Raw genomic sequence first — 12,443 nt, forward strand, 5'->3', positions numbered from 1 at the left:
GGCTGCCAGATGGGCCACACCTTTGTTGCTCAAGAACAGCCCATTATTAACTGATTACCAGGGTTTTTGGCAGCACATGCACCACATGTATGAAGACCCCAGACGAGTGCAGATGGCAGCCAGGCGTCTTAAGGACCTTCACCAAGGGAAGCGCCCCCTGCAATAGTTTATTTCTGAATTTTGGCTTTTGTGCCTGGACTCCAACTGGAATGACGTAGCGTTAATGGACGCCTTCCAGGATGGCCTGTCAGATGAGCTGCAGGATGAGTTAGTTCAAGTGGAACCAGCCCCGACCCTCGACACTCTAGTCATGCAATGCTTGTGCATCGATGCACGTCTCCAACGGTGAAAGAACCGTCGTACCGTCCAGGAGCAGCCATCTGCATCTGTACCACAGCGCCCTGTGCTAACAACGCCCTGGGTCACCCAACGTGTCGTGGCAATGGCCAAGGAACCAATGGAGTTAGGAGCAGTCAGACCTCGCCTGACGACCCAGGAGAGAATGCAGAGACGCCAAGGGGGTTTGTGCTTGTATTGTGTGTATGGGGGGGGGCAGGACATTTCGCTAATTTTTGTCCACTAAAGTGAGGTGGGTCGCTCAAGCCTGTGCCTGAATCTCGGCATGACCAGTTGGGAAATGGGGCAGGCCCGACCTAAGGGAAATCCTAGGCTGGGCACATATCAAATACCCACCTCAATTAGCGGAGGTTGACTCTGGGCCCCCTCGGCATCTGATTTTGGACACTCGGGTTTTCTTAGCTACCCAGTTGGAAGGGATTCCAGCAAATGCACTGGTGGACTCAAGGGCCACAACTAACTTTATGGACCAGGCCTTTGCATCCCATTTTGATGTCCCCTTGGTTCCGGTGGAACCTCCAATGAGGGTCGAGACTATTGATGGTCAGGAACTTATTGCAGGACCCATTAAATTCGCCACCCAGCCTTTGAGCCTAGTCATTGGAGAACATGAGGAGGTGATCCGCTTTTATGTCACCGCGGACCTCCATTTCCTATTAGCCCTTGGCATGGCTTGGCTTAGGATTCATGATCCTCAGGTGGCATGGTCGCGGAACGTCATTTCTTTTCCAAGTCTGCAGTGCATGGACCACTTCCGCCACACCTTTGCTGGCCAGGACATCACCACCTCTGCCGTCTCCATACCTCCTGAACTGACGGATTTCATGGATTGTTCAGTGAGAAGGAGGCGGACCGGTTACCCCCGCATTGGCCCTATGATTGCCCACTAGACCTTCTGCACAATGTACCACTGCCAAAGGGACGTTTGTACTCCATGTCCGAGCCCGAGCTGGCTGCACTACGGGACTTTTTGGACAAAAACTTGGCCCGAGAGTTCACCCAGCCTTCGTTGTCCCCTCTCTCAGCCCCAGTCCTTCTTTTCAAGAAGACGACGGGAGACTTACACTTGTGCTGTAATTACCGCTAGCTAAATGCCATCACGGTGCATAATAGCTACCCCTTGCTGTTCATTCCGGAGTTGTTGGAGAGGTTGCGGGAGGCCACTATCTTCACCAAGCTCGATCTTCGAGGGGCCTACAACCTGGTGTGGATGCGAGAGGGGGACGAATGGAAGATGGCATTTGGCAACCGATACGGCCATTTTGAGTAAACTGTGATGCCGTTTGGGTTGACCAACACCCCGCAGTCTTCCAGCACCTGATGAATAATGTGTTTCGGGATATGTTAGATCGGTTCGTGGTGGTGTACCTAAACAATATTCTGATCTATTCCAGGTCCAGGGACTGCCACCTTCAACACGTTTGTCTGGTCTTGCAAGGCCTTCGGGAGCACCAACTTTATGTGAAGCTGGAGAAATGTTTCTTCTTCCAGACTTCCATTGAGTTCTTTGGGCACATCATCTCTCTCAAAGGCATCGCCATGGACCCGCATAAGGTGGAGGCCTTATGTAGTTGGGAACCCTCTCGTGGCGTGAAGGATGTTCAATACCTATTGGGGTTTGCTAACTATTACTGGACCTTCATCCCAGGTTTTGCCAAGCTGATGGGTCCAATAACCAAGCTCCTTCGAAAGAAGGTCCCATTCCAGTGCCCCCCCCCCACAGCAACAGGCTTTTGAGGCCCTCAAGAATGCTTTCATCGCAGAACCCGTCCTGAGGCACCCTGATCTGCATCGTCCTTTTGTGGTGGAGATGGATGCGTCCAATGTGGCTATTGGGGCGGTGTTGTTGCAAGCCCTGGTGGAAAGCGCCACTCTTTTTCCCTGCGCTTATTATTCCCGGAAACTCACTCCTTCCGAACGCAATTACACCATCTGGGAAAAAGAGTTGCTGGCTATCAAGGCTGCATTTGAGGCTTGGCATCATCGTCTCGAGGGGGCCCGACACAAGGTAGAGGTCCGGACGGACCATCGGAATTTAGAACATTTGTCAACAGCACGAAAGTTGAACCAGTGGCAGATCCGGTGGTCCTTGTTTTTTGCCCAGTTCAACTTTTCTGTGACCTATATCCCCAGTGGTCACAATCGGAGGGCAGATGCCCTGTCCCACAAACCCAAGTACCTTTGCCCCAAGAACCCCCTTTCTCCATGGATGGTGCTGCCAACAGAATCCTTGGCCGTAGTCCAAGAACCGGTGGACTTGCGGACGTGCAAGAGGCACAGCGCCTAGTTGCTTGGTCACAGCAGAGGATGGGGGAGATTGGACCCGAATCCCTATGGACTTTGGAGGAGGGTTTACTCAAGCATTGGGGCCAGTTGTATGTTCCCACGGGGCCACTTCAAGCCCTTATTATGATTCAGTGTCAAGACAACCCTGAAGCCAGCCATTTTGGGTTTTTTAAGACTCTCCATCTTGTAATGCGGACTTTTTGGTGGTCTCAAGTACAGCATGATGTCCATGCCTATGTCACATCCTGTGTACCGTGCAAGGGAGCAAAAACTGCGATGGGTGCACCTCCTGGTCTCCTCCAACCTCTGCTGACTCCAGGAAGACCATGGGGAGCCATATCCATGAACTTCTCGACTCATTTACCACCGTCCTCTGGATTTACAACTGTGCTGGTGGTGGTCGACATGTCCACTTCATTCCGTGTCATAAATTGCCAACGGCCTGTACAACTGCCCTTTTGTTCTTGTAGCATGTTTTTCATCTCCATGGTCTGCCAGACAGGATAATTTCTGACAATTTACAGCCCAATTTTGGAAAAGCCTGATGACTGCGTTACAGGTGCAGGTGTGCTTGTTGTCGGTGCACCATCCAGAGACTGATGGGGGGACGGAGAAGATCATTGGCATTCTCAAGCAATACTTGCGTTGTTTTGTAAACCAACGGCAGAACAACTGGGCTGATTATCTCCCTCTGGCAGAATTTGCATTCAACAACTCCCAGCACACTTCCACCCAAATGACACCATTTTATGCTAATGTGGGGTACCATCTGCGGTTCTTCCTTTTGACACTATTAGATTCCCCTGTTACCGAGACCTGGGAATTCCTTTCAGAACTTCACTCACTTCAGCAGTTAGTTCGGCAGCAATTGATACAGGCCAAGGAAGATTACAAGCGGTTTGCAGTTCACTCTGGATGGGCAATGCCTCCGCTAGCTGTAGGAGACCATGTGTGGTTATCCACAAAACATCTTCAGGTTGACCGCCCGATAAAGAAGCTGGACCATCGGTTCATCGGCCCATTTCCCATCGAGGCAGTCATCAAGCCCATAGCCTATCGACTGACTCTACCGTGCGCCATGTGAATTCATCCAGTCTTCCACCGTTCCCTTTTGGTCCCTGACGCCCCTTCATTTTATCTCCGATGTCCCACAGCTGTTGATCCACCACCTGTGCCTGGGGAAGATGGTGCAGTAGAAGGCAAGGTGGCCAGCATTAGGGATTCCTGCTGACTGAAAGGGCAGTTCCAGTATTTGATTGAGAGGGAGGGGGACGGGCCAGAGGCCCTCTCCTGGGTGAATGCTTCCACGATCCACACCCCGGACCTTATACAGATGTTCCATGACCATTTCCCCTTGCGACCACTTCCTGACCGTCAGACTCGGGGGAAGGGCCTTGAGGTGGAGGATAGAGTTGTGGCCCCGATTCCTGAGCGTATGCTGTCAGAGGAAGAAGACCTGGAACATGAGGAGGAGGGACTGGGAATGCCTTCCTCCCCAGGACCTTCCTCTCTGGCAATGCCTTCCTCCCTAATAATGCCTCAGGTTTCATCAGACAACCGAGAGGAACAGCCTGAGATTAATCAGGAGGAAGGCATATCGGAGCAGCCCCTGACAGGGAGTAAAGAGGAAGAGTGTTGGCTTGATCTTAAGCAGCGTTGTAGGGAGAGATGTGAGCAGCAACGTAGAAGGCGTGGGAGGGTCAGAGAGTGGGCTTAGTCATTGAGCCACACCCCACAGTGGATAAACGTGGGTGTGTTTTCGGCTGGAATTTTGTATGGGACAAAGTTTAATCTTACTTCAGATTTTCTTTGTGAATGATTTTTGTGGACTACCTTGTAATTTTCTGTGAGTAGATTTTTATTTGTTATCAGTTCGGACTTGGCAGGCAGAGGCTGTTGGAATGCCAAGGATATTATCAGTTCCAAAGAATTAACTCTGTGAAGTCTGAGCCAGCTTGTCTGCCTGTGTTTGTGTGAGTTTGTATTCTTTCATCTTTTGGGAATGAAGAAAAGTGATATAGAAAAATATATATATATATATATATATATATATATATATATATATATATATATATATATATATATATTTTCTGAGGTTCTCGTGGTATTTGTATGTGGATCTTTGGTTGTTGGGTTTTCTCCCGCGTAAGATTCGAAGTATCTAGGCAATGTTTGATGAAGTCTCATTCATCATCATCAGGCCTCTGTCTTCAGCTCTTGCTTCTCAGAGTGATCACTCTGAGAAGCAAGAGCTGAAGACAGAGGCCTGATGATGATGAATGAGACTTCATCAAAACGCTGCCTAGATACTCGAATCTTACTGGAGAAAACCCGAACAACCAAATATCCATATATATATATATATATATATATATATATATATATATATATATATATACACACACATACATACATACATACATACATATATACACATATACATACATATTGCAGGTGTGTAATCCAAAAGTTTAGTCAAGAAGAACAAGTTATATGTCAGTCTATTTCAAATGTTTCTCAGTAAAATGTGGAGCTTTTTGGCAGAAAGCATGCATACATACTGCAAATACATTGTGTATAAAATCATAGTATGCTAGCTGATATGATGATTGTATAGTCTCTTTTACCAGTTTAAGAAATAGATAGCCCTGTGAGAAACCTTTCACCATAATTAATCTTTAGGATGGTTACTTTGTTCCCATTTGGATAAATGATCTTTTTTTCTAGCTACTGAAAAAAAAAACCTTGACCATGAATATAAGATGAAATAATCTAGGCAACAGTACCTTTTTCAGCTCTGAATTTAGATAGTCAGATAATGCTCAGACTATAAAGTAATTAATGTCTTCAAATTAAGACTGGATCCCCACTTGGATTTCATCTTGATGCAGTTGTCCTTTGATACCAGTTTCCTTCCGGGACTTTATAATTTTTGCTACTAAGGAATCTTCTGCTACAAGAGGGAATGTAAAATAATTTTGCCACAGATTCCACTGGGAAAAGATTTGGGCATTCTTCTCTGCTGCCTTTGATTTTTTTTCCTCAACTAACATCAAAGTTCAGCTAGCATTTGCCCTTCTTTACTCAAAACTCCATGGGAAAAAAGGATCTGAAAATAGGTGAGCCATTAAGAAATATGAATAAATAGTAGTGTTTGTGTTATTTTTTAAAAAACAGAGATTACATTAGAGACATGTATAATAAAAGGGCTTACACCAGTGTATCCTCAGTGTATTTTCAGATTACGTATTTAAATGCTAATTTTTTTGCGGTGTAAAATAATAGTGTTGTTTCAAGAAAATTGACATTCTAGGAGATGCTTCAGAAAATTCAAGTTACTTTCTTTTATTTTAATTTGAAAGATAACCCCCAGGAGTTTGTCTGATCTTTTAATCCAATCAGCTCTCTTATTTTTCTCATTCTTACTGAAAATACCATAATTATAACTTATAGCACCTGTTTGCTTTGAAAATCTTTGGCTTGATCTTAAGCTGGCAGAATAACCGGCAATGCACACATCTGCTTTAAGTAAGAACTTGTAACCACAAAGTTGTTAATTAGCCTGACACACGACTCTCACAGGGTATTCGTAGTGTGTTGTTACCACGCCTAGAAAACTGCTGATAGACAGATGCTCTGCCAGGGAATCACAAGTTGATCCTGCAGTAAATAAAGGATCTTATCTAACATGTAATATGTTCTGTCTTACCTTTCTTCTTTCTCAAAAGATGAAAGAGTACAAACTCACACAAACACAGGCAGGCAAGCTGACTCGGACTTCACAGAGTTAATTCTTTGGAACTGATAATGTCCTTGGCATTCCAACACGCTCTGTCTGCCAAGTCCGAATTGATAACAAGTAAAAAGCTACTCACAGAGAATTACAAGGCAGACCACAAGAATCATTCACAATGAAAAACTTGAAGTAAGATTAAACTTTGTCCCGTACAAAGTTCCAGCTGACAACACACCCACTTTTATCCCCTGTGGGGTGTGGCTCAATGACTCAGCTCACTCTCTGACCCTCCCATGTCTCCTACGTTGCTGCTCACGTTTCTCCCTACGACACTGCTTAGGATCAAGCCAACATTCTTCCTCTTGACTCCCTGTCAGGGGTTGCTCCGATATGCCTTCCTCCTGATTAATCCCAGGCTGTTCCTCTCAGTTGCCCGATGAAACCTGAGGCACCATCAGGGAAGAAGGCATTGCCAGAGAAGAAGGTCCTGGGGAGGAAGGGATCCCCAGTTCCTCCCCCTCATCTTCCGAGTCCTCCTCCTCTAAGAGCACAGGATTGGGAATCGAAGCCACAACATAATATATGAAATATATAAGAAAATAGAAAGTGGAAAGTAAAAGTTTGTCTATGGCACTCCATCCCATCTCTATTCCGTTTTATTGACTTTGAGCAATTTCCAGTCTTTCTCACCTTAGATGACACTGAAGTAGCAGGAGGCTGTTGCTACATTTTTCACAGTTTTGCCACAGGTGTCTTCAGAAGAGAGTTGTATTATTGCTAAAGAGCACTATTGCATCCAAAATGAACTTTCAAACCTGGTGTCCTCCTAATATATTGGACCTCAGTAGTTCTATAACACCAAGCCAGCATAGCTATTAAATTCTGGATGCTAAGATGCAGCATAAAGCTTATAATCTCATCTGTTATTGAGATAGGTATATTAGTAGTGATAGAATTGCTTGAAGTATACTAATTCTAGGTGCCCTATAGGACTTTTTAATTTTGTTTTTAATAAGCCACAACTGCCAGCATGTTGTGTTTTTCTCCATATTTGATGAAGAAATGTCCATGACCATCAGTACTCTCACAACTGAAACAGGCCGATATGAGGATATGTCTGCAACAATGGAGCAAGAAGTGACTGTCTCAAAACAGTCTTGAGGCTGGTGAGCTGTTCTGACATAAAGCCAAAGAAATATTAAGAGAATATATATAGCTAACAACTGGTAATTTTTCAGGCATATGACCTCCTTAGTTTGTTGCAGTGAAAAATATTTGTGGCACCTCACTGGCCCTTTTCTCATTGATTTGTAGTATTTCTAGTGCCACAAGTCATTATTGAAACAATATAGAACCTGTCTTCATTAATTTTATATTGACACAATGACAATTGGATGACTCCAGTTGATTTTGTGAGTCACTAAAAAATGTATTAGAGCATAAAATTTCTGGCACAAAAATATAATATATTTAACATGCTAGTGGATTCTTTGTGATTTTAATCAAATATTAACATGCTATTCTAAAAAACCAAACTCTTCAGCACATACTATAATACTTTTAAAATCATTGCACTTTAAATGTACTTTGCTATGTACAAAGTGCTTCTTTTACATTATATTCTTAATCACAAATCTATTACAGTTGCCCTATTTTGAATCTAGACAATCTAATTTGTTATATGTTGTACGTCCAGGCTAAAATATGTAAATTGTAACCTTGGATTGTGGACAAATTGTGTGCAATTGTCATGCCTCAAATGTGTAGCAGATTTGATTGCTTTATTGCTGGTCTTCTGAATGTTAGTGTAGATCCTTACCCTGATAAGAAGGCCAGTAGCAGGTGTGTAAACAATGCCCAGGTGCAGGCCGGGGTAGCCAACATTCTCTGAAAAGATGAGATCTTCTCAAAAAAGGGTGGAAGAAAGCAAGCAAGCAAAAAAAAAAAAGGAACAGTTTTGAATTGCCAATTTATAAAACACTCATACTTGAAAGCCTGCTGCATGTACCCATTGGAATTCTTGTGGGATCACCTTGAGCTTTGTCTTAATAAATCTTATTAATCCGGAATCCAGAAAGACTGCTCCTCCTCCTTTATTTTCCATCCGATTGCCCCAATTCTACCCAAAATTAACAGGAAAACAGGGGTAACAGGGCTGTAAAAAGTTTTATTGTTTGATAACTCTTACACTGAGCATAATAATGGTATCAAAATATTTTTTTGAGGTGTTTTCTTCCTCCAAATTATAGTCATACAAATATCATGGAATCATGCTATAAGGACAATACGTTCAGCCTGCCCTGCACTCAATTTGTGGTTGTAATTTCCATTCTAGCACCTACTGTGGAATGCTTTCTGGTGTAATTCCTGATTTTTGGAAAGTATTCTATGAAATTACATGCCAGGGTCTTGACTTCAGGAAAGTAAAAAAGTCAGAACCCTGGTAAATGGGATTGGACATATAATTTTTGAAAGCCGCTCTATAGTGATATATGATATATGAAAGTTCCATGTTGGAGATAGATAAGCTGTATGTGTGTGAGAGAGTTGTGGAACTCACAAATACTAAAATAAGAAAAGTCTTTAATTCAGATTTGATTCCCTTCCCCAAAGGATGACAATCCTCAAGAGGAAGAGATAGAAATAACAGACAGATATTTGGCATAAGACCAATTCTGAACAAAAAGCTATTTGGCAGCCCCCATGAAATCTGAGGAAATCAGCTTGGCTTGAGATATGCCTTAATTCACAAAGCAGTCTGCTAAGAGGAAAACCATTTACTCAACAACTTTTCATCTCTTTCACATCAAACCTAATTTATCCTAATAAGCACTGGTCTAATGGGGCTTAATAAGGGCTGGGAATACTCTAAAAAGAATTCCCCCCACCCTTATTAAATCTGGCTTTAGGAAGAAAATTATCACCATTGAGGGAAGCTCAAGAAGGCAGTAGTTCTTACTTTATGTCAGAGTACAACAAAGAAAGAGGAATATCTGGTTCATTTTTATCAAGTGAAATAGATCTGAGGTTGGTTTCTATTAAAATTGCCTCCACTTTGCCTCCAAATGTCTACTAGGGATGAAAATGCAAGAGCATGCAACATTAGTAGCTGCAGCGACTGTAATTTTGGCAATGGTATTCCTTAGCATGGTGGCTTGAATCGTTTAAGTGATGGCAGAGAGAACTGTCATTGTCCAGAGATACCCCAAAGTAGGTCTCCATGAGTTCACAGGTCAAGCCAGACAGGCCAGATATACCATCTGAAGCTAATTATGATATTGCATGTTTTTGTCTCCAGATGTTATGAAGAAGGATTATAAAAATTATGTTTATTGATATTTTTTCTTCCCCATTTCTGACATAACATACAAGAGAAAATTCAAAGTAAAACCTATTTTTTATTCAAAGAGTGCAAGAGTGCACAGATCTCACAAAAAGGGACATGGAGTTCCAATGTCATTTGCACTAAATAGTAAATTGTCATTTGCAGTCATTTGCTTCAGCCAGACTTTGTACAGATATTCCTCAACCACAGTTGAATTCAACATTTCTGTTGCTAAGTGAGACATTTGCTAAGTGAAGGTTGTCCCATTTTACAACCTTTCTTCCCCTACTTGTGAAGTGAAGTTGTTAAGTTGATGAAATGGTTGTTAAGTGAACCTGGCTTCCCCATTGACTTTGCTTGTCAGAAGGTCACAAAAGGTGATCACATGATCTTAGGACACTGCAATCATCATAAATACGAATTAGGATGAATTCATTGTCTGAATTTTGGATCACGTGACCCCTGGGATGCTGCAATGGTCATTAGTGTGAAAAAAGTCACTTTTTTTCAGTGCCACTGTAACTTTGAATGGTCACTAAAGAATTGTTGTAAGTCGAGGACTACTGTATTTGACACCCGATTGTTCTACTGAAGAAACCAGGAAAGAGGCTTGTCAAGAGATTCTCAATCTAGGTAAGGGTGCACTGTTTTTTACTTAAAGGGATAATATTGCTAGTGCAGTTCAACAACAACAACAAAATCAGGACAATCCATTTCTTTGTAAGGAAAAATTAAACCCCTCTTTTTTCTCCCACTGCAAGTAATTTTAATACACATAGTATGTAGTTTTATCTTTATTTTTGTCTTCCCAAAGCTAAGCATAACTATGCTGGTATTTCCATATGGATTTTAAACCCACTCCACAACCACTGCAGCTGGCAACACCACAGGATGCCTGCTACAATGGCAGATGAAGTGGAAGCACGGATGAATACCACCCATAGGTTTTTTGAGTGCTGGCTGTGAGTCATTTTCCTTTCCATATACAGATTCACATTGACAGATAAAATTAAGCCATCTTCTCCCACTACAAATATTAAAGATTCAAATTCAGCCAACACATTGTAGCTCACTGTTGAGAGAGAAAGCAAATGCTTCATTTACTTGGATGCTATCCAGAGCCCATGTTTGTGGAAGTAAGCTCAAATCATCTCTTTTGTATGAAAACATGGTTGTTTTGAAAGTAATTGTACGTAAATCTGAATGGGGTTTCATCTGCAGGGATATCCTTTGTTTTGCTTTGAGAAAACAGTGCCTGCAAAGAAATCCCATTCTATTTTCCTTTCAGAATCAAGGTGCTTGAGAAAATAATCCTCCCTACTTCCTTAGAGCTGAAAATTTACAGAGGTTTAAAAATTACAGAGAATAAAAAAATAAAATTACAAAATCTGGATTGGTGATTTTAATCATGTAAGGTATAAAAAACAAATTATGAAGTGATCTATTTTGAAATAGGAATCATGGAGGGATTGCACAATGAGTGGCACTGCATAATGACTTAACAATGCAAGCCATCTGTCATGAGGAAAATCATTTTCAATTCTCTAGATTGCTTATTCACCCCAAACATGAATGTTTATATGATGCTTAATTAACATCTACTGACGACAAAAACCACATTGAAAAGGAATTCAAGAGGCTTGAAGAGGAATATTTTAAAGAACATTTTATGCATAGTTGTTACAGGTTATTTCTAGACAGATAGTAAAATCATAAAAAGATTAAGCAGAATTATCATCTAGATCTGAAATGGACAGAATAGGTATCTAATAATAGTAAGTATTTCAACATATTTTGAGAGGTTTTGATCTCCAATCATAGCTAGAGACTTTTGAATTTAAATTTCCCAATATTAAATAAAAGCCCATAGTGGAATATCAAGAAGTACATTTAATGATGCTTATAGAAAAACATCAAAGAAACTTTATCAAATTTACATGCTTGTCCATCTCATCAAAAAGTGACACTGGGTTATGCACAATAAAACTATAAAAAGTTAATACATAAATATATAAATAATGGTTTTAAAAAATTAAGAACCACAATGGGTAAGAGGATTGGGTTGACTAGTGAAGCCACCTCAGTACTTTGCTACAAAATTGTGCTACCCAAATGGTGGCACATTAAATTATTGATCATAATTGATTCAAATAATTTTAGTTTTTAATCTTTTCAGTAATACTGTAAGCCATTCAGAGACTCCAGAAATAGGAGCATATCAGTTGTTGGGCTAGTATATTTCTGGATCTTCTAAAAAGACTTAGATTTAAATATGTATGTAAATATGTAAATATACCATGGAGAAGATTGAGATGTAAGGATAAAAGATATTGATTTATAGTAAGATGTAATGGTAAAGGAATAAGTAAATACATATACTGGAAAATGTGAGGAGATGCAAAAGATGTCTTGATATTGATAACAATGTATAAAGTTTTATTTTATGCTTTTAAAATTTGGAAACTTAATAAAATTTATTTAAAAGATTTAAAAGATTTAGATCAGGAACATTTGGGCTTACTTTGGCCATCCTTAACAAATGGAGGACAAGAAGAGAAAACAGATAGGGCTGACATTTTCTACTAACTGGGAAGTTGAGCATGCTTAAATCTGTACAGGTATCATGAAGAAGCCAGTTCCAGACAGCTGAATGTTAAAAAGAAACACCTTCCTGACAGCAAGAGCTAGTGCTAATCATTTTGCTACAATTATTATTTGACTTTGTTATTTGTTGTAAAT

The 12,443-nt window shown here is 41.3% G+C and overlaps 1 protein-coding gene across 4 annotated transcripts in view; it reads right to left on the reverse strand.

Annotated features, from left to right (window-relative positions):
* Positions 1–12,443, reverse strand: part of LGR6 (leucine rich repeat containing G protein-coupled receptor 6) — a 143,995-nt gene that overhangs the window by 60,613 nt on the left and 70,939 nt on the right. The gene's annotated exons all lie outside the window — the stretch shown is intronic.

This window comes from Pseudonaja textilis, chromosome 3 (assembly GCF_049901715.1).
Source record: "Pseudonaja textilis isolate UNSWEBS1 chromosome 3, rPseTex1.2, whole genome shotgun sequence".
NCBI lineage: Eukaryota > Metazoa > Chordata > Lepidosauria > Squamata > Elapidae > Pseudonaja > Pseudonaja textilis.